This window comes from Myotis daubentonii, chromosome 3 (genome assembly GCF_963259705.1).
Source record: "Myotis daubentonii chromosome 3, mMyoDau2.1, whole genome shotgun sequence".
Lineage (NCBI taxonomy): Eukaryota > Metazoa > Chordata > Mammalia > Chiroptera > Vespertilionidae > Myotis > Myotis daubentonii.
In genome coordinates, this window is record NC_081842.1 from 192,195,024 (window position 1) to 192,217,803 (window position 22,780).

At 43.3% G+C, this 22,780-nt stretch overlaps 2 pseudogenes; one reads left to right on the top strand and one right to left on the bottom strand.

Moving 5' to 3' along the window:
- Positions 1 to 5,516: 5,516 nt before the first annotated feature.
- LOC132229778 (probable protein BRICK1) lies at positions 5,517 to 5,917 on the bottom strand (annotated as a pseudogene).
- A 16,256-nt stretch (positions 5,918 to 22,173) lies between these two features.
- LOC132229779 (small ribosomal subunit protein uS8-like) lies at positions 22,174 to 22,558 on the top strand (annotated as a pseudogene).
- The last annotated feature ends 222 nt before the right edge of the window (positions 22,559 to 22,780 follow it).

The following is a 22,780-nucleotide window of genomic DNA, read 5'->3' on the forward strand; positions in this document are numbered from 1 at the left end:
AGAGATGTATTATATCTCAAAGGAGGGAGATAACATCCTAAGAAAGAAAGAAGATGCTGCTCCCACTATGACACTTTTTTATGCTGAAAATATAAGGGGACGTGGAGTTTATTTGGGAAGAGGGAACCTAATGGTTTTAATTTGTCTCCATTGCCCCGTTTAGGAAGAACACTCTAATTTTGAACTAATGGATAAATTTTGGGGGAAAGGGTTTAAAGAAAAGACGACTATTAAGATTCACTGATAATCATTCTTAGTGATAAGCAGCAGGTGCTTTAGGTCCAAATGGAGGTGAGGAAATAGGACTATGGGAAATCAGCATCAGAAGCATAATCAATTCACATAAATCAGTGAGCTTCTCATTCTTCTTGGGCTAAAGTGAGAGGTCTGAAGAAGGAAAAATGGACAAGTAACAGTCATCAAAGAATATATTAAAAACTTTTACAATAAAAAGTGCATCTGGAATCTGTGAATTGCATATGTTCAGACTTTCTTTTTGGCTTGTGTTACATTCTTAGAGGATGCATCTTTTGGGCCCTTAAACCATGTTATTCAGCTTCCCACATCTATGGTATATATAATTAAATTATGAATTAGTTATCCTTCTTGAGTTCAAACCATAACTCTCTCATTTTTACCCACTCAGCTGTCCTTTCAACTTGTTACCCATATGGCTAGTGGAATACTGGCCATGAATACATCAGGCTTCCTTACTAGAAAATATGAGAATCATATTTTCCTTACTAGTTCTATGAGAATCAACATTTTAAAATACAGTTTGAAGTAGGGAATATAGTCAATCGGATTGTCATTACTATGTGTGGCGTCAGGTGGATACTAGACTTGTTGGGGGGCTCACTTCGTAAGTTATATAGTATCTAACCACTATGCTGTAAGCTTGAAACTAATACTGATATTGATATCTGGGTTCATGCAGGAGGAAACCAATTGATGTGTTTCTCTCACTTCGATATTTCTCTCTGTCTTTCCCTCTCTCTTCCACTCTCTCTAAAAAATAGAATAAAGTATAGGTTGAAGACATATTCAGACCTAGAACAAGAAAATCACTGTCTCATTCTTCCCGGGAACAAAAGCAGGTAAGAATCCAGAAAGCGACTCATTAGTGCAGAAGAACAGGCTTAAATTTTTCCTTTGCTGACAGAGTGGTGCTGATTTCAGCATAAAGACAACCTTCATTTGAGAGGCCTTGCCAGTCATGAAGGATGATCCCTTTGGTTAATTAGAAATATTAAAATAACATTGGAATAGTTTTGCTAGCCTAAAACAGCATGAATAAATTATATAAAAGCCGCGAGTAAACAGAACATTCACATTAACTTTTCATAATGGTTCCTATCTCAACTTCACAGACTTCAAAGTCTCCAAAGTTCAGTGAGATGGGACGTAACAATAAGACTCACCTAGGCCCAGCCACACGTCAGATATATAAATAACTCATTTTTGTGCAATAGACATGCTGTAGGGGTAAGGAATCAGTTTCCTTGACATGCCTTTTGCACACTATCAGGTGTACTGAAGTAGAAGTAAAGGGTAAATTTTTGACCAGGGGTGCAGTGTGACCTTGAAATACATTATTTTACAACAATGACCCATTCCAGAGGCTTTGCTGGTGGTAGTGGTGGGGGACAATAGTGACCTACCCTTCTCTCAGGTCTCAGAGAGATACAGAAAGTAGTACTTCTTGCCAGAATAAGCGACAGCATATACCAGAGGGGAGAGCTCCCCTGATAGGCTGTTTCTCTCCTCCTCTAAGGGGGCCAACCATGCCCCTCATCAGGGCTGCCCCTAAAAGCTTTAGGGTACTGGACACAGTTTTTTACAGGGCCTCTGGCAATATAAACAATTTTATTCACCCAAAATCATCATGCCAGCACCATTCTGACAACCCAATTCCGTGCAATCGATAAAAGAATACCTACTGCCCTATCTGGTTTGGCTCTATGGATAGAGCGTCGGCCTGCAGACCAAAGGGTCCCAGGTTCGATTTTGGTCAAGGGCACATGCCCAGGTTGCCAGTTCAATTCCCAATAGGAGGCGTGCAGGAGACAGCCGATCACTTCCTAAAACTGGGACAGTCATGGGATCCTGAAACAAGCCCATAGTATGAATCCCACAGTTCCTCAGAATATCAGATCAACTCTGTACATGAGATGAAAGTAAATAATTAGAAAATGATATTAAAATAATTCCATTTTCAGTAGCATAAAAAACCCATGAAATATTTATGTATAAATTTTACAAGTATGTGCAACACCTGTACACTAAAAGCTACAAAACATTTCCGAGAGAAAGTGAAAAACACCTTTGCCGGTCAGCGGGGGCCATGACTAAGCAGAGGTGGAACTGAAGGAGTTAACAGCTGGAGCCTTATTCCTCGAACAGTTGACCTTATTCCTTGGGGTACTTTTTGTTGAAGGAGCAGCCATTGCATATCTGCCACAAGGGGGCATATAACAAAAGCGCCTACTGAAGCCTGAGGGATTAGGGAACACTTCCTAAAGAAATGACATTTGAATTAAGGCCTGTGGAACGGATTAAAATTGGCCAGGGAAGCGTGAGAATACTCCAGCCCAAGGAATAGTACGTGGGAAGGCTCTAGAGCAGTGGTTCTCAACCTTCCCAATGCCGCGACCCTTTAATACAGTTCCTCATGTTGTGGTGACCCCCAACCATAAAATTATTTTCGTTGCTACTTGTAGCTGTAATTTTGCTACTGTTATGAGTCGTAATGTAAATATCTGATATGCAGGATGTATTTTCATTGTTACAAATTGAACATAATTAAAGCATAGTGATTAATCACAAAAACAACATGTAATTATATATGTGTTTTCCGATGGTCTTAGGCGACCCCCGTGAAAGGGTCGTTGGACCCCAAAGGGGTCGTGACCCACAGGTTGAGAACTGCTGATCTAAAGCAAGAGTGTTGGATCCTTGAAGGCACTGAAAACAGACCCTGTGGCTGAGCACAGAGTTGGACACAATGTTGATTCCAGCGTGAACTCAAGAAATGAATCTTAAAATTTATAAAATGTTGTTAACCAATGTTACCCCAATAAACTTAATTTTTAAAAATAATTTTTTTTTAATATTCTTGGGTAGATTTTTTTTAAAATACATTTTATTGATTTTTCACAGAGAGGAAGGGAGAGAGATAGAAAGTTAGAAACATCGATGAGAGAGAAACATCGATCAGCTGCCTCCTGCACATCTCCCACTGGGGATGTGCCCGCAACCCAGGTACATGCCCTTGACCGGAATCGAACCTGGGACCTTTCAGTCCGCAGGCCGACGCTCTATCCACTGAGCCAAACCGGTTTCGGCTAAAAATAACTTTAAAAAAGAAATGAATCTCTTTCAAACTGAATGTAAGACTTTTTTGAGGACCTCTAATTAAACATGCAGATCCTGGGCCCACCCAGAGATTCTGACTCACTAGGTCTAGTGCAAAGCCCATTCATTACCTGTGTTGTAGTGTTGTGTGTTTTTTCTCAACGCTGTATCTTTTATTGGGACATAACATATCTACAAAGTAAGCACTAGGCAAATGCCTGCTGGGTGACCAAATGATTCCCAGGATAAATTAGTCAGCTCAAAGTCCAAATACGAGGGCTTGGCCTGGTAAGCCACCTAGGTTTTGATCAAGCAGCTAAACCTGAAAGTTTTGTGAGACTAATTAATCCACACAGCAGATTTCTGTGGAATACCGGAGTCCCATCTCTAGCTCTCCTCCCACCACAATCACAGCAATCAGATAATGTTTGGGAGTTTATTAGGGGAAAATCTGAGGTAAACACCCCAAGTGACAAAGAAAAATCTGAAAATGTCCCCTCAAGCCAAATAGGGGCCTGGCCTTGACCTCCCCAGAAGGACAAAAAAAAACCTGGCAGATTAGCAACAACATTCTCTGGCAGCCACTTGCCAGGGCATGGGTCTCCCAGCCAGGACTGTCTGCCACCTCCCAACAGAGGTAGGGCGAAGAAAAGACTGTTTATAGAATCGATACAGAGGCCATGAGAGCTGTAAGGAAATGCCGGGAGCCAGTCCATCCTTGCTGTTTCAAGGGACCTGGCATATATGGCATACTGTTCTTAATATGTTTGCTCACCTTCTTGGCGCTGTGTTTTAACCAAGGTCACCTCTCCGAGAAAGGTTGTTTCCCCAGGTAGGGATTTTCCCCTGAAGTTAGGGAGGGAATAAAACCTCTCAACTAAGTGCCAGGCGGGTAATTAATCACTTTAACTACGAACAATCATGCTTAAGCTACATAATCTTTACACCCTGGAATGGAGATAAGAAATGCCCTAACCTTTGTAATAGAGATTGATAGGATTGAATCAACTGGTATAAATACAGATGTAACAAGACAGCAAGACACAGAACTTAGAAGTCAGAACTCAGAAGACAGAACCTACACAGAACCTACAGACAGAAGAACTTCCCTGGAGAGAACATGGCAAAAGATCCTGGACTGAACCTGACTACAGAAATATGGCAAGAGAACCTGACTAGAACCTGGTGACCGAACCTGGCTGGAGATCTCAGACAGAACCTGGCTGGAGAACCTAGCGAGGGAACATGGCTACAGAACCTGGCTGGAGAACCTGGCTGGAGAACCTAGCAAGAGAACATGGACACAGAACTTGGCTGGAGATTGTGGCTAGAGATCCTGGCAAGGCTGCTGATCAACTGAACGCTGTCTCCGTGTCATTCCTTCTTCGCCGACTCCGTCCACACCTTTGGGGACCCCTGAACCTGCTGGGGTTGGACCCCGGCAAGGAAAGTCTGAGAGAGAGAAGGGAAGAGAGAGGTGGGGAGGACCGTAACAGAGTCCCAGGCTTTTGGATCTGAGCACCTCAAATACATTGACAAGTAGTTCTACAAAATGTTACAGAAAAGGCAAAATGCCTAATATTTGCAAGAGTTCCCCTGGACTTCTCCCCACATGCCATATCACACTGCCAGATATACGTGGCAGAGCCCAAAGGCCACATTTTTTTTTAAAATATATATTTTATTGATTTTTTTACAGAGAGGAAGGGAGAAGGATAGAGAGTTAGAAACATTGATGAGAGAGAAACATCGATCAGCTGCCTCCTGCACACTCCCTACTGGGGATGTGCCCGCAACCAAGGTACATGCCCTTGACCGGACTCAAACCTGGGACCCTTGAGTCCGCAGGCTGACGCTCTATTCACTGAGCCAAACCGGTTAGGGCAAGGCCACATTTTTTAAGAAAGAAAAACAAGAATAAGCCCTGTTGCTCTTTAAAGAGTCAAAGGCACCCTAGTGGGTTTGGCTCAGTGGATAGAGCTGGGCCTTTGGCTCAAAGGGTCCCGATTTTGATTCGGGGGTTAAGAGCACATACCTTGGTTGCTGGCTCCTCCCTGGCCTGGGCCCTGGCCAGGGCTCTTGCAGGAGGCAACCAATCAATGTGTTTCTGTCACGTTGATGTTTCTCTCTCTTCCCCTCTCTCTTCCACTCTCCCTAAAAATCAATGGGAAAATACCCTCTGGTGGGGATTAACAAAAAACACACAAAAGAGTGAAGGCTACTGGGACCGTTCCCACAGAGGCCTGTGTTCTGTAAAGCAACATCCCAGCAGCAGCCTGGCACAGTTCTAGGTGAGGGTCTCACCTTTTGTCACCTGTGCTTCATGTACTCTATTCCCCGTTCCAGGGCTGCCAATTTCTCATTTAGTGTTGTGAGTCTTGCACGACAAGACATAATCGAACGAGTTGAGAAAGTCCGCAATTTTCTTGATGCTGCTGGTGATGACTTCAGTGTACTCCCGGTTCGCCCAGTCCTGGTGAATTTCCCGCTGCACAGGATCCTCTTGTCCTGCCACGGCCTCCGCCTAAGGAAGCGCGGCTCTTACCTGTGTTTTAATAAGCATTTCCCCCTGGGAATTCAAAAGCAGGTGGTTCACAAAACATACTTTGAGGACTGCTATGAACAGTAGCTATTATTATCTCTTTACTTGTCTGCCTCCCATAGACTGTACATTCCTTTCAGGGAGTTTCTTAGCACTGGGCATAAAATATGCACTGGATAAGAATCTGAGTAATGAGTAAATGACAAATAAAAAATGGAGAGAGGGTATTATAATAAAAATGGAATACTTAAAGACTATTCACCTTGTAGACTGTAAATAAAATGTTCAATACTATAAACAGTGACTTTCAAACTTTTGGGGCCATGTCCCACAGTAAGAAATACATTTTATATCATGACCTGGTATACACATATACACATACATATATAACTAGTAGGGGCCCGGTGCACGAAATTCGTGCACTGGGTGTGGGGCGGGGGGCAGTGTCCCTCAGCCCAGCCTGCCCCCTCTCACATACTGGGAGCCCTCAGGCGTTGACCCCCATCACCCTCCAATCGCAGGATCGGCCCCTTGCCCAGGCCTGACGCCTCTGGCCTAGGCATCCGGCCCGGGCAGCAGGGACCTGCAGTGGCAGCGGCCCCGCGATCGTGGGCTTCGCTTTAGGCCCAGGCAAGGGGCCCCTAGCTCCTGGTACTGCCAGCTTCGACCGTGCCCACCTCCCATCGCTGGCTCCACCCCTACTTCCTGCTATCACTGGCCAGGGCGGAAAAGGCACCCCAGGGCCGCCTTTGCCCTGCCCCCCAGCTCTTAGCTCCCCCCTGGGTTTCCGATCACTGTCAGTGGCAGGGGGCTTCTTCCTGCTTTCCCTTTCGCCTCCCTGTATTGTGCCTACATATGCAAATTAACTGCCATCTTGTTGGCAGTTAACTGCCAATCTTAGTTGGCAGTTAATTTGCATATAGCCCTGATTAGCCAATGAAAAGGGTATCGTCGTATGCCAATTACCATTTTTCTCTTTTATTAGTGTAGATAAAGTAGCACATTCACATACCAATACATGCCCTTACTGCATATAAAGCATTCTGGTATTTTCTATTCCATTCCTTTTTCAACAAAAAAAATATATTGTTTTAATGACCAATTAATGGATTTTGTACAGTTTAAAAACAATAAGTAAAATGCTATTCTTGACACTACCCCTTGACTCACGATGCCCCCACTCCCCCAGTTGTGATCTGGCTTTGCTACATTAGCAACAAGTCCCCAGGAGTTCTGTGAACTGTATTCTTAAGTCTTGTACATGCTGCTTCCTCTGTCTCAAATAGCCCTTCTTCCCTTTCTTACGTGAGTAATTCCCATTTATCCTATCCTGGTCTAGGAAGCCTTCCCTCTCCTGGGCTAAGACAGCATAGGGCTCTTATCTCTGTCGCTTTGTATGGACATATACCATATCTCTCAGCAGACTGAATACTCAGAAGTCAAGGATTGGACAAAATGAGCACTCGCCCAGCCGGCACGGCTGAGTGGTTGAGCGTCAATCTATAAACCAGGAGGTCATGGGTTCGATTCCTGGTGAAGGCACATGCCCAGGTTGTGGGCTTGATCCCCAGTGGGGGGTGTGCAGGAGGCAGCCGATCAATGACTCTCTCATCATTGATGTTTCTATCTCTCTCTACCTCTCCCTTCCTCTCTAAAATCAATAAAAATACTTTAAAAAAAAAATGATCCCTCAAAAAAAGCTTGTCAAATACCTAAGTAAAATCTAAAGTGCTGTTATGTGCAATTTTGAGGGGGGAAATCTGGATGCTGAAGGAACAGAGGGGAGGCATAGTCTATGTGATATGATTATGCTGTTAAAAACATAAAACTTCAGGGGGGCAATGTGGGAATAAGGACACATGTGTAATACCTTAATCAATAAAGGGGAAAAAATAAACAGCTAAAGGTAAATAATAATAATAAATAAAACTTCAGCTCTGGCTGGTGTGGCTCAGTTGGTCATCCTGTGCACTGGAAGGTTGACGGGGCATATGCCCAGGTTGCAGACTCGATCCCTGGTGGGGGGGTCTGTAGGAGGCAGCCGATCTACGTTTCTCACATTGATGTTTCTCTCTCTCTCCCTCTCCCTTCCTCACTCTCGTTCTATAAATCAATTTAAAAAAATGTTTTAAACATTAAATTTTATAAACAACCAGAAGAAACCTCACATTTTCAGATTCCTCCAAATTCTATGATTAAAACTATTCACTATTTTTAGTCAGGTTTTAGTTCAAATAGAGTGCAGGGTTTTGCTGTGTGGTTTCTGTATAGAGCCTAATTATTTAACAGTTTTAAACACAAATATTAATAGAAATTTTGATTCACTGAGCACTGATAAAGGCTTTGTTGCTGGAATCAAATTGATAGGGTCAAACTCAAAGATGTAACCTCACAATGCTCAGCATGATGGCCACCAATGAGAGGGACACATAGCCCTTAGACGCCGTGAGTGTCTCTGCTCCCAGCTCTCCGAAGGCACGCTAATGCCCACACACAAGTGAGTGGTTGAAAGTACAAGGTCTTGTCTTTTCTTCACTCCTAAGTTTACTTCTGATAGTTGAATTTACTTACTGGTATACTGCACTTTTGGGACAATGTTAACAAATCCAATAACATTTCCAAGATGTTTGTGGTACCTTTATAAACTGCTTAGTCTTTGGGAAGACTTCAAGTGTTCTTGTCACTTCCTAGCCTCCTTCACTTTAAGCATTTCTACTTAAAGAGGCTCTTGGCACCTTTCAGTCCTCTTTCTGTCCCTGGAGTGCATTCTCCCTCTTCTCCTATGAGGTCAGACACCAAAGGAGCTTTGAAATGCAGCTCTCTGACAACGGATGGAGATAAGGGACCACCTTGCATGCTACTTTATGAAGGACGCCAGAGAGGGAGGCTCAGCCCTGGCCTCCTCACGGCTGGGGTTGGTGTTCAGTAGAGGTGGCAGTGGCACAGGGATCTGAGAGGAAAATGAAGAAAGAAGTAGGGTTACCGATGAACCGGCTGTTGTGCAGTCTCATTCTGTTCTCCCAGGGCACTGCCACTAGATAAAAGGGATCAACCCAGATTCAATTCTTATATTTTCTAGTAAGACTTGAAAAGTGCTGCATACTAGACCACTAGTAGCTGTATATTTATATATGAATATATGTGAATTGTGAACTGGCCTTGCTTCCATTCTGAGAGCATGTGGTCTACCACTGAGCCTTCTACTGGTTCATGCTTAATACAGAAGAGAATTAGAGAACTGTCATAATATTTACAGTGGATGCTGTACTGTAAATACACATCATTTATAATACTATGCCTATTGAGGCCTTTAGTCTTTTGAGGTATTTTCAACATCCAGAAATCCTCGCCAGCTATGAATCATGTAAACGTTAGTAGAAATCAAAGAAAGAAAAAATTACTCTATCTCACCACCACAACAAATCAAAACTCTTTTCATTTCTCCCCCTTCCCTTCAGGTCCTTGCCTGTGTATCCATTAGGTATTTTACTTGCAAATAACTAACCAATAAAGAAATTACTGAAAAGCCTAGCTTCAGATGAGGCTTCACCCAACAGCCCAAACTAAATCACCAAGTAAATACCAAGTCTTTTTCATCTACTCTATTCTTCCTCGCTGTGTTGCTTTATCTTCAGGCTCCACATGGCAACCTTATCAGTGTGGTAGCAAAACAGCTGCAGAAGTTCTAGATCCCACATCCTCACACCTCATCAAGCCCTAGCAAAACGCTGTGGTTACTTGCCTATCCCTGAACCAACCACCAGGGCCATGGAGATAAAGTTCAGATTGACCTGAATTATCAGGGCCCACACACATGGCGGAGCACTGGTGAGGAGAGGTTTCCTTCAAAACAAAATATATGTCTCTTGGGAAAAAAAGAGAAGAGATGCTAAGCAGCATAAGCAATATATACCTGCTATCAGGTGCAAACTTTATTTGTTTTATTACTATAATCATGACCCGGATGTTGCTTTATATCCTGCTTTTTAAACATAATATCCTATAGAGTTATATTTCATTGTGTTTGACTAATCCTAAGCACGTATTTTATGTTGTTATATTTGTCACCTTTAGTGATTCTGTCATCATCTCAACTTGAATGTGAAATCTTGACACTAATAAAAAATCTAGTGGCAAGTCATTCAAATAATCAGCATGTATAATGAATCATCCGTGGAGGCAGGTGAATCATAATGATGATCAGAATGCATGTTGGTGTGGTCAAGTGTTTCAGGCCAAGACTTTGTGAATATTTAGGCACTGATTTATTCATTTATTCAACAAGTGCTCATATGTGCCAGTGTGTGCTACTAGTGGAGACACAAAAAGGAATCAAACCTGGGCCCTGACCTCAAGGAATGCATGGTTTTTATCAGCCTTTCCCCCAAACCTCATTCTGGGTTTCGTAATCTTGTTTTCTATATATTTTACTTTGATGTAGCAACATTCCGTAGCAACCTCAAGCTTATCTCTGACAAGTGTCTTCCCTGGGGCGACCCAGATGTTATTTCAATCTTCTTCAGATTAGAGTCAGGCCACAGGACTGCAGTGTTTGACTACAAAACAGACCCTTGCATATCTGTTTCTGTGCTTCCAGAATTTAGTTATCAGCACATAAGGATTCCTAGCAATATAAAGGAAGATTTGACTAAATGGAGCCAAGTACCATACACCTAGATGTCAGTTCTTCCCCAATTAATGTACTGTTAAGTGAAATTCTAAGCAGTTATCAAGTTAATTTTTTAATTGAAACATGATTTAAAGGTCACTCGAATATCTTCTGGAAGAATATAAAATAAAAAATGAGTGAAGATCAGCCCTTCACAGAAACTTTGTGTGTTAAAAATATAGTTAAAACAGTAGTACATCTTTCTCTCAGAAGAATTCCTGATAATGTATGTAGAATTACATCCCACATTTAGGACATGTAGCTTAAATCCTGCCCTCTCCCCTCTGAGGGTAGGCTAGACTAACTAACTAACTAACTAACTAACTAACTCTCTATGTAAAACTAGAGCAGGGGAAGGGAAAACTGGTAATTTACAGAGGCAAAGTCTGGCAAACACAACCTTAACCATCTGATGAATGTCACATCATCATAATGTCACACTTACCCTGAGAAGGGCACTTCCCCTCTGATATTCTTCCTAAAAGCTCATAAACCCACTCTCTATCTCTGTCTCTGTGAGCATGTATGTATGTGTGTGTGTGTGGGGGGGTACATCTGTGTGCACATGTGCAAAGACTACTAGAGCAGTGCACTTTTACCTGCAGGTACACCTTCACATCTTGCCTCAAGTCTGTGTCAGCTCTCTAACGCTGTTGCCATCCAGACTGTAGAGAACTCGGTCATATCACCTTTCCGTGTGACCTAATCAGCTTCCAAAGATAGCTGATTCACTCTTGACGACATCTTGATGACTGTACCTAATAAGAAGTTATGAACAAGAAGTTACTTAGCAAAAATCCTAGATGCCTTTGTAAGACACACACACGCTAAGGGTGGAAAATAAACGTCGTAAAAATTAAGGAGACTGTAGCATTGATGAATTTTCCAGAGGTCTAGTGGTCTGAGGCATGTAAAGACACATTCCCCAAGATGAAGTGGAGAGTGGCCACTGTTCAACTTATTGCAAATTTCAAAACAACTTATTAAATGGAATTTTACTGTGTTTAGAGGTATGTAAATGTAAAGCATTAACTATATCTAGTATATAAGGGTGGATAAAGATTGGACGGCAATGTACATAAAAAGATAATAAAATCTCTTCTTTTGTTTAGAGAAAATGTTTGTCAATTACACCTGAATTAACAGCAAGGAGTCTGTGATGAAATAGCAGAATGAAAGCACCATTTAACCTCACTTCCCACCTACCCCAGCCTTTCTGAAGTTTGGAAGGAAGGCCCAAGGGTCATTAAATTTTCTCTGTGATAGAAGGATGGATGTGTTAGTCTCAAACCATCCATAATAGATGGATGCCTAGTCTAGCCTTAGAAATCTACTCCTGTGATGATTGCTGCACAGCCTCCCTTGGCAGTTCTTAAGTGTTCTCAGAATTTTAGTATTTATTAAATCCAAACCTCATCAACTTGTTTCCAAAGCCCAGACAACAGCAGGCAAGATCTGTTGTAATTGATTCGTCACCTGTCCTTTCCTTGCCAGGTTCTCATCTTCCTTGCCAGGCACTTTCCAATGTCAAACTACTTCCTTTCTCTCCTAATTGCCAGACTTTCTCTTCCTTAATCTTACATCACCCCTCCCCTCCCCTCTCCCCATTCATGCCCGGCCTCTCTCCTCTTGGTGCTGGGCCCTCAGTCTCCTTTAGTCCCGATTCTTGGAGCTCTCCTGATTCCAGTTGCTGGATTTTGCAACGTCTCAGTTACCTGTCTTACTCTTCCTGAGTGGCGATGCTTTAGCATAGGATGAATACTATCCAATTGTGTATTATTGTGGCTGGCTAAGGGAAAGTGATGCCTATTTTATAATATTTATGAGAAATAAGTTAGCTTTAAGTTTTTCATCCAGTGATGTTCACATTACCTCTTTAGTCATTTTTGTGCCATTATCAGCCATGTATTTTTTCTGGACTTGAGTAGATTGGGTAACACCTTCCTGACAAAGACCAAACTTCCCTTAGAACGGTTTGGCTGATATTTGGCTGAAGAGTCGTGAAAAAAGCAATTCCCTTTTAAATGTTCCTGCGCTGAACATCCACCCAATCATTAGTTATTAAGCATCTATTGTATTCCAAACGCGGGGCCTGTGGGGTGATCAGACTCAGACTGTCTTCCTGGAGCTCACCTCCCCAGTGGCGGGCCAGGCATTTTCACTAATAATTATGGTAAGAGGTAATGACTGCTCTAAGTGTCATGGGAACACAATGGAAATACAGTTTGGTCACATTTTCTCAGCAACTTCAGTCTGACTGGCAGGCACCATGTTGAGTGGCAGGAGGAGGGTGCTGCAAAGTTGAATCATATATGGTCCCACCCTCAGGAACACACAATCCAGTGGGGAAGAGTATAATGTTTAGGAGAGAGTCAGCAGGATCCAATGCCAAGGAGTCTAGTAAGGTAAGGACTTAAATGTCCACAAGGAAATAGAATAAAAAGCCCCGAAACAGATCTACACCTAAATGGAAACTTGATATGTACCAAGGTAGCCTTACAAATCAGTGGGGGAAATGATAGATTATTCAATATTTAGTTTGGGGGCAATTAGTTACCCATATGGGGGGAAAATAGATCCCTATTCATGTCATTTACAAAACTCAGCCCCAGGGAGATCAAAGACTTGATATGCAAAAAAGCATATAAATCTTTTAGAAGACAATATAGGAGAATATATTTGACCTCAGAATGGTGCTTGGAGTTCTTAAACAAAACTCCAAAGGTTATAACCATAAAATAAAAGGTTAATAAATTTGAAAATCAAAATGCAAATCAGCCCTAGCCAGTTTTGCTCAGTGGTAGACCCCTCAGTGGACTGAAGGGCCATGGGTTTGATTCCGGTCAAGGGCACGTGCCCAGTTGTGGGCTCGATCTCCAGTGTGGGGCATGCAGGAGGCAGCCGATCAATGATTCTCTCTCATCATTGGTGTTTCTATCTCTCTCTCCCTCTCTGAAATCAATAGACATTTTTTTAATTAAATCTTTATTGTTCAGATTATTACATTTGTTCCTCTTTTTCCCCCCATACCTCCCCTCCTCCCAGTTCCCACCCCACCCTCCGCCCTCACTCCCCACCCACTGTCCTCATCCATAGATGCACGATTTTTGTCCAGTCTCTTCCCGCATCTCCCACACCCCTTTCCCCCCCAAGAATAGTCAGTCCATTCCTTTTCTATGTCCCTGATTCTATTATGATCACCAGATTATTTATTCACTTGATTCTTAGATTCATTTGTTGATAGATGCATGTTCGTTGTTCATAATTTGTATCTTTACCTTTTTCTTCTTCTTCCTCTTCTTAAAGGATACCTTTCAGCATTTCATATAATACTGGTTTGGTGGTGATGAACTCCTTTAGCTTTTCCTTATCTGTGAAGCTCTTTATCTGACCTTCCGTTCTGAATGATAGCTTTGCTGGATAAAGTAATCTTGGTTGTAGGTTCTTGCTATTCATCACTTTGAATATTTCTTGCCATTCCCTTATGGCCTGCAAAGTTTCTGTTGAGAAATCAGCTGACAGTCGTATGGGTATTCCCTTGTAGGTAACTGAGTTTCTTTCTCTTGCTGCTCTTAAGATTCTCTCTTTGTCTTTTGCTCTTGGCATTTTAAGGATGATGTGTCTTGGTGTGGTCCACTTTGGATTCCTTTTGTTTGGAGTTCTCTGCGCTTCCTGGACCTGTAAGTCTATTTCTTTCACCAGGTGGGGGAAGTTTTCTGTCATTATTTCTTCAAATAGGTTTTCAATATCTTGCTCTCTCTCATCTTCTGGCACCCCTATAATTCTGATGTTGGTACACTTGAAGTTGTCCCAGAAGCTCCTTACACTATCTTCGTATTTTCGGATTCTTTTTTCATTTTGCTTTTCCAGTTGGGTGTTTTTTGCTTCTTCGCATTTTGTTTTTTTTTGTTGTTGTTTTTTGTTTTTTTTTTAATATATTTTATTGATTTTTTACAGAGAGGAAGGGAGAGAGATAGAGAGTTAGAAACATCGATGAGAGAGAAACATCGATCAGCTGCCTCCTGCACATCTCCTACTGGGGATGTGCCCGCAAACCAGATACATGCCCTTGACCGGAATCGAACCTGGGACCTTTCAGTCCGCAGGCCGACGCTCTATCCACTGAGCCAAACCGGTTTCGGCTTCTTCGCATTTTGAATCTTTGACTTGATTCTTGCGCTCCTCTGGTCTGCTATTGGGTGTCTGTATAATATTCTTTATTTCAGTCAGTGTATGCTTAATTTTTAGTTGGTTCTTTATCACAACATCGAGGGTCTCATTAGATTTCTTGTAGATCTCATTAAGTTTATCGGCAGTTTCTAGAAACTTATTGAAAGACCTTAAAAGTGTGGTTTTGAGCTCTGTATCCTCCATTTCTGTCATGTTTTTTTGTCTCCGCATTTTTTATGCTTTCTTGGTGCACCCCCTTGTGGTCTTTGTGCACAGTCTTGTTGTAGTTAAGCCTTGGTTGTTGTAGGTAATACTGGTGGGGATTTGACCTCCAGGCTAACTGGCTATGAGAATCAGCTGTGTCTGCAGTGGGAGAACTTCTGTGCTGGATCTCTAGGGTGGTGCTAATCTAGCCTTTGCCTGAGGCTATCTGGCAAATGCCTCTGTGCAGGGCTTGGGCAGGGCGGGTCCCAGGGGATCTACAGGGCAGGCAGGAGAGAGCAGTTATGGCTGCTCTCAGTTCCATCCCTAGGGGCTCTGCCTCACAGAGTCCCAGCAACCGCTGCAAACCTCGGAGAGAAAGCTGCCTTCGAGTTCCGACCGAAGCCAGATAGTCCCGCTTCTCCCGTTTGAGTCTGGGTCCCTAGAGACTCGCCCAGATCTGGAGCTCAGAGTCTGAGACTCCCTCCCGATTGAAAACAACAACTGCGCCCTCTGCTGCCAGCCCGCTCCGCGCACTCCGCACCTGAGTATTTCACTTCAGCACTGCTCCTCCTCTGAGTCTGGGTATGATATTCTCTTTCCTCCTAGTTGTAGAATTTCCACTCAGCCAGCCTTCCTGTGGTTCTGGATGATGTCCGTTCCGTCTTTTAGGTGTAATTTGAATTGGTTGTTCGAGGCAGCAATCTCTGGGGTTAACCTATGCCGCCATCTTGGTTCTCCTCCAATAGACATTTTTTAAAATGCAAATCAAATGAGCTAAAATGTGAAAGTCTAGCAATAACAAGTTTTGGAGAAGATGTAGAGAAATTGGAACTCTCATACATTGCTGCAGAGAGTAAAATCTCGTAAAACCATCTAGGAGAGCAATTTGACAATACAGTGGGGCCTTGACTTATGAATTTAATTTGTTCCATGATGGAGCTCATAACTCAAATTAGTCGTATGTCAAATCATAAAGTGAACGAGTGAGACACGTGATGCTGGGCTGATGTTGTGGCGTTCACTGTGACGTTTGCTGCACCAACTAGCGGTGGGGTATCTGAAGCTGGCTCATAACCCAAATTTTAGCTCGCAACTCAAAGCAAAAAATCGGCCGAGAGACGGCTCATATCTCGAAAAACTCATTAGTCGGAACACTCGTAAGTCAAGGCCCCACTGTATCTGGTAAAAATAAAGACACATCCTCTGGTGAAGCAATTATACTTTTAGATACATATGCAAAATAAAATTGCAATATATGTACATGTGCATGAGGAGATACGAATAAAAGAAGATAATATTATTCCTTGAAGCATTATTCATGACAGTAGAAAATTGGAAACAATCTAAATGTCCATTATCAGGGAACTGGATAAATAAGCTATAGTATATTTATGAATGTGAGAAAGATGTTAAAATTGAACTATTGCATTTTAGTTTCATTCCAAATTCAGATGGAAAATTACCATGCAGGACGTACAAATGAGATTTTTTAATACTAGTCCACAGATTTTAGTTCACACCACATTGGGTGAACTAATAATTATGGTAAGAGGTAATGACTGCTCTAAGTGTCATGGGAACACAATGGAAATACAGTTCAGTCATAAACTGTATTGCGTGAAAGAATAGCCATGGGTCAGAAAATGAAGTGACATTTGAGGGCTGGGGAGCTGAAGCGAGTGTGGCAGGGCCAGGGTGCCATAGGCAGGGCAGGCTGCTGTAGTGGAAAGACATCTTAGGGCCAGATGGACATGGATTCAGTATCAGCTCTATCATTTTCTGAGTGGCCTTAAACATGACATTTACAAAAATATGTTTTTAAATTGATTTCAGAGAGGAAGGGAGAGGGAGAGAGGGAAAGGGAGAGAGGGAGGATATTTTAAAGCAGCATTACTTTTGTTTTCCACTAACCTCTTAAATTTATTCCAAAAAGGGAGAGGTATGGAAGTCTTGTTAGAATGGGCCTGTGCTCTCCGAGTTGGTCAGAGCCAAGGATGCATGAGTGAACCACAGACATGGAAGAGAGTTGCTTTGGGACCATTGTTGAGTCTGTCCAAGAGGGACCCCCAGAGGAGTAAAAGAACTCAGATGCCTAGGGCTGAAGAAGGCAGGAGTCATTACAGTCTGGCTGGGAAAGACGCTTTCACCCACATCAGATAAGTGCCCATGAGGGATCTCCATTATGGCAGAGAGTCTCCAAAGAACTCCCCAAAGTACCCCATGATATAGAAAGTCAAATTCAAATGCCTGTGGAGACTATACTTGTAATTTAAAGACACCAGAAGCGCCCTAGCTGGTTTGGCTCAGTGGCTAGAGCATCGGCTGTTGGGCATGACCCCCAGTAGGGGGCATGCAGGAGGCAGCCAATCAATGATTATCTGTCATCATTGATGTTTCTATCTCTCCCTCTCCCTTCCTCTCTAAAATCAATAAAAATGTATTTTTTAAAAAGACACCAGAAGACATTTTACTAAGAGTAATCAGAGCCAAAACCGGTTTGGCTCAGTGGATAGAGCGTCGGCCTGCGGACTCAAGGGTCCCAGGTTCGATTCCAGTCAAGGGCACGTACCTGGGTTGCAGGCACATCCCCACTAGGGGATGTGCAGGAGGCAGCTGATCGATGTTTCTCTCTCATCGATGTTTCTAGCTCTCTATCTCTCTCCCTTCCTCTCTGTAAAAAATCAATAAAATATATTTTTTTAAAAAAAGAGTAATCAGAAAAGTTATGGGCCTACACAAAATTTTATCTATATGGGGGAAAGAGCTAACTCTGAAGAATAAATTTAAGAGGTCAGTGGAAAACAAAAATAATGCTGCTTTAAAATGTCCTCCCAAATGTTGTGATTTTTCAAAGTATTGGTTACATTTGGAGTACTACACAAAAGGCTAAGCTAGAGGAACATACATCAACACAGATAGATTTTTTAAAAATATTTTTATTGATTTCAGAGAGAAAGGGAGAGGGAGAGAGAGATAGAAATATCAATGGTGAGAGAGAATCATTGATCAGCTGCCACCTGCACGCCCCCTACTGGGGATTGAGCCCGCAATCCGGGCAGATGTCCTGACTGGGATTCGAACCATGACCTTCTGGTTCGTAGGTCAATGCTCAACCACTGAGCCACACTGGCTGGGCAACACAGATAAATCTTAAAACTAGAATGTTGAATGAAAAAAGCAAGTTACAGAGGATAAGTATAATATGATAGCATTTACATAGAGTTTGAATATATGTAAAATATACCATATATTATTTTGGTATAAATGTAGTCCCTCCTTATCCACAGGGGATACAGTCCAAGACCCCCAGTGGATGCCTAAAACCATGGATTATAATGAAACCACAGATATACAGGGTACTTTGCATCAGCCTGCTGCAATCTTGGCTCTATAAAACACCTACCATGTGCCAGGAACTTTACAGATACTATTTTATTTAATCCTGAAAACAGACTTATGAAGTAAATTTTGTTATTCTCATTTTCCAAATGAGGAAACTGAACTTAAATGTCATGTTCAGCTTGGCTAGTGGTTGAGTGTCAACCTATGAACCAGGTCACTGTTCAATTCCTGGTCAGGGCACATGCCCAGGTTGCAGGCTCGATCCCCAGTAGAGGGCATGCAGGAGGCCGCCGGTCAATGATTCTCATCATTGATGTTTCTTTCTTTCTTTTTAAAATTGATTTCAGAGAGGAAGGGAGAGGGAGAGAGAGAGACAAACATCAATGATGAGAGAGAACTATTGATCAGCTGCCTCCTGCACACCCCCTACTGGGGATCAAGCCCACAACCTGGGCGTGTGCCCTTGACTGGAATCAAACCCGGGACCCTTCAGTCCACAGGCCAGTGCTCTAGCCACTGAGCCAAACTGGCTAGGGCTCATCCTTGATATCTCTCTCTCTCTCTCTCTCTCTCTCTCTCTCTCTCTCTCTCCCCCTATCTCTTTCCCTCTCTCTCTCTCCCTCTCTCCCTCTCCCTTCCTCTCTGAAATCAATTTAAAAATATATATTTTTGTAAATGTCATGTTTAAGGTCACTCAGAAAATGATAGAGCTGATGCTGAATCCATGTCCATCTGACCCTAAAATGTCTTTCCACTACAGCAGCCTGCCCTGCCTATGGCACCCTGGCCCTGCCACACTCGCTTCAGTTCCCAGCCCTCAGATGTCACTTCATTTTCTGACCCATGGCTATTCTTTCACGCAGACAATTATTGAAGGTAGAACAGGTAATATTGGTGCCCAGCCTAGAGACACCTGCAGCTTCTGAAGCCTGTGGATGGCTTATGCCTCAAACACCTGCATCTCTTGGCTTGAAGGCTTCACCTGGCTGCAGGACTCTTGGCCCACGGGTGAGGCAGGCTGAGGTGCTTGAGAGTTGGCACCTGCAGGAGTAATCCTCAACCAATATGGGGGGGCAGTTGGTGAAAATACTCCAGCTGCTTCCTCATCCGGAGGAACATTCTACGCATTTCCTCAGAGGGCATCCCGCAGGATGGAGCCCAGTTGCCCAGAGCTACAACCCTCTCGTTAATGAACCTCTACTGGCTTTCTTCCTTTTTCTCACTCTCCTACTCCCTCACCAAACTTCCTGGGATCACCCTCAAATGAACTACTCCCACTTGCCTCGGAGTCCACGTAGGGGACCCAAACTAAGGCAGAGGCCCTCCTTGTGCAGCTTTGCAAAGCCTTCCCTCGGGCCCAGGCACCGTCCATGCTCCCTCCTCGCCACACCCTTTGCTCCAGCTTCCCCTTCGTTTTGTCACTCTCTCCTGGAGCCTTTCTAATTGCGGGTCTGACCAGCCCATTTTGAAGAGTTCAGGGTCAATGCCCTGTTCTTTGTCCTTTTTTTAAATATATTTTACTGATTTTTTACAGAGACGAAGGGAGAGAGATAGAGAGCCAGAAACATCGATGAGAGAGAATCAGCCGCCTCCTGCACACCTCCCACTGGGGATGTGCCCACAACCAAGGTACATGCCCTTGACCAGAATCAAACCTGGGGCCTTTCTGTCTGCAGGCCGATGCTCTATCCACCGAGCCAAACCGGTCAGGGCTCTTTGTCCTTCTTACTTGCAACACACCAGACCTGCTCATTGAATGTCGCTGAATGAGCTGAATTATTGCAAGTCCTTCTTACATTTTAATTGATTAATCCTCACCGCCTCCCAAGAAACCTTGTACAGGCATACCTTGGAGATATTGCAGCTTAGGTGACCATTGACCTCAATAAAGCGAGTCTCACAATAAAGGCCGTTGTACTCTTTTTTGCTGGGAAAGGGTCTTACCTTCTATTTATAAAAAAAGAAACATCTGGGAAGTGCAATAAAGCCAAGTGCACTAAAGTGAGGAGTGCCTGTATTATCTTTAGGTTTGGAACTATTTACAAGTGCTAAAACCAACACACAGAGGCTGTAACAAATCCAGACTAAATTCTTCCTTGGCTCCAATCAGAAATGAGCTGGAAAGAAATCCAGAAATTTATTAGATTTAGATATTAATTCTGACAGTTTTTCTTTTAAAATAAAAACCTGCTTGTGTTGGATGCTTTGATTTAGGTTGTATAGATGAACTGAGATAATTGTTCATTAATATCTGCTTATTAAGAAAATGTATTGCTTGAATGAACAAAAGCAGGCCAGCCAGGACCAGAGGTATCTAAAGAGAAACATGTCTGTTGTTTTCAGTGAGATGCCCTTATGAGACTTCATGGACTTTGAAGCCAGCCTGCCTGCTTCGATCTTGGCTCCACCACTTACAGCCAGGTGACCGGCAACAATGAGCCCAACCCCTCTATTTCTCAGTTACCTCAAATATAAATTGGAGATAATAACAGTACCTACCTCCTAAGGTTGCTGTTATTGAGATGGGAATGGGGGTGACAGTGTTGATGTTTGTGTGTTTTTGGCTCATTCTTTCCATCTTCTTCTTCCGGCCTTTCATCCCTGCACTTCCTTCCTCCTTCCCCTAACCAGCCACTTCCTCAACCTCATCCTCGACCCTCTCTACTGGAGTCCAGCCCAACATGTCTCTCCATCAAGCAATCTGTGTCCTGGACCTCCCATTTCTCACACTTCCGTCTCCCCCACCTCCTCTCTCTCCTCCAGTTGAGGATTTAAATATAAAGAAGAGGTCTATTAGTAGGTTGCAGAATGGAAGTTTAAGATGGAATAATTGAGGATCAAGGCAAGGAAGGAGGGCTGGCCAGTTGAGGAGATGCACAGAACAGGTGGGGGAGAAGGCCAGAATGGCAGGGTGACCCAGGGGATGGGGCTCATCCTGAGAGTCCGGTGGAGGAAGGAGCGTCAGCCCTGACCCCTTCTCTCCCCAGGGCAGTGCTTTTCACATCTTATCCTAGGGCCTCAGGTGAATCCCTCACCCCAGTGCCTGGAAGGAATAACTGAACCAGAGTCATCATCTGTCTCTCTCACACATGAAGGTGGCAGGTCTGTCACTTCTGAAGAGAAGGTCTTAGGAGAGGAGCTCGGATCCTCTAGTTTCCAGCCTGCCCCAGTCCTGCAGCAGCATCTTGGCTGTAACTGGGAAGCAGGAGATAAGAATTCTTGGTTTCTTATCTATGAAACACTGGCTCTCTGGCTGTAAACCTAATTTAGATGATAATCTCCTAGAATCATGTCCAGCCGTGCTGCATAGAAAAAAGCATAAACGGTGGTGTGATAGGCAAAGGTTTGATTTTTCAGCTCTGCCACTCACTGGCGTATGATTTTGAGCCTCAGTTTCCTGGTGTGGATTAAAGTGCCTGCCTCATAGGTTATAGGAAGAATTAAATGAGATGGTGTGTGAAAGGTCCCCAAACTATGAGAGCTGAGGCTGTGCCAATGTGTTCACCATTTGTAGTCCAATGCTTGGCACAGAGTATTCCCTCAGTGAGTATGTGTGACAATTGAATGAATAAATAGGCACCTAAGAAACTAGCCCGTGTTCCGTCGTCTGGGCTGATTCTGGCTGGTGGTAATGATACTCTGTCCTGACATGGTAAAAAAAAAAAAAAAAATCTCTAAAATCTCTACTTCAAACCCAGGGCAAACACTAGTCTAATGTGCCTGAGAAATTGCACCCCCCCCCCAAAAGGCTTGTGTGAAATAAAAGTTCCAATAATATTGATTGTCCCTATTGAGGAATTGAATATAGTGCTTCTCAAACCTTAGTGCGCCTCCCAGTCACCTGGGACCTGGTTCAAAAGCAGGTTCCATCGCCATCTTTCCGTGCCACCATATGGTGTGCACGAATGTCCTGGCTGATGCTCTGAAGAGCATCAACAATGCCAGTGAGAGAGGTGGACACTAGAATCTTCTTAGGCCCTGCTCCAAAGTCATTGTCCAATTTCTAGCTGTGGTAATGGAGCGCAGTTACATTGGAGAATTTGAAGTCATGGATCACAGAGCTGGGAAAATTGTTGCGCACCTCATGGTGTGCAGTGATCAGCCCCAGACTTGATGTGCAACTTGAAGATCTACAAAAATGGCAGAATAACCTGCTCCTCTCTCATCCGTTTGGTCTCATTGTACTGATGGCTTCAGCTAGCATCATGGACCATGAAGAAGCAAGACAAAAACACAAAGGAAGAGAAAATCTTATGATTCTTTTTCTAGAGAAGTAATACCTACATGCAAATAAAATGCTGCCAGGGAACAAAAAATACAGGTCCGATTCAGTAGTTACACCAGGGGCGGGGAATGATTTGAAATGAAATCATTATATAATTTTTGTAATGGACATCAATGAGATTGTCTCCTGAGCTTCCAAAAGTCCCTTCAGATATGGTGACTTCCCCTTCCTATGGGTCAGTGCCCACTACCCACAGTGGTTCCAGGAGCAGAGC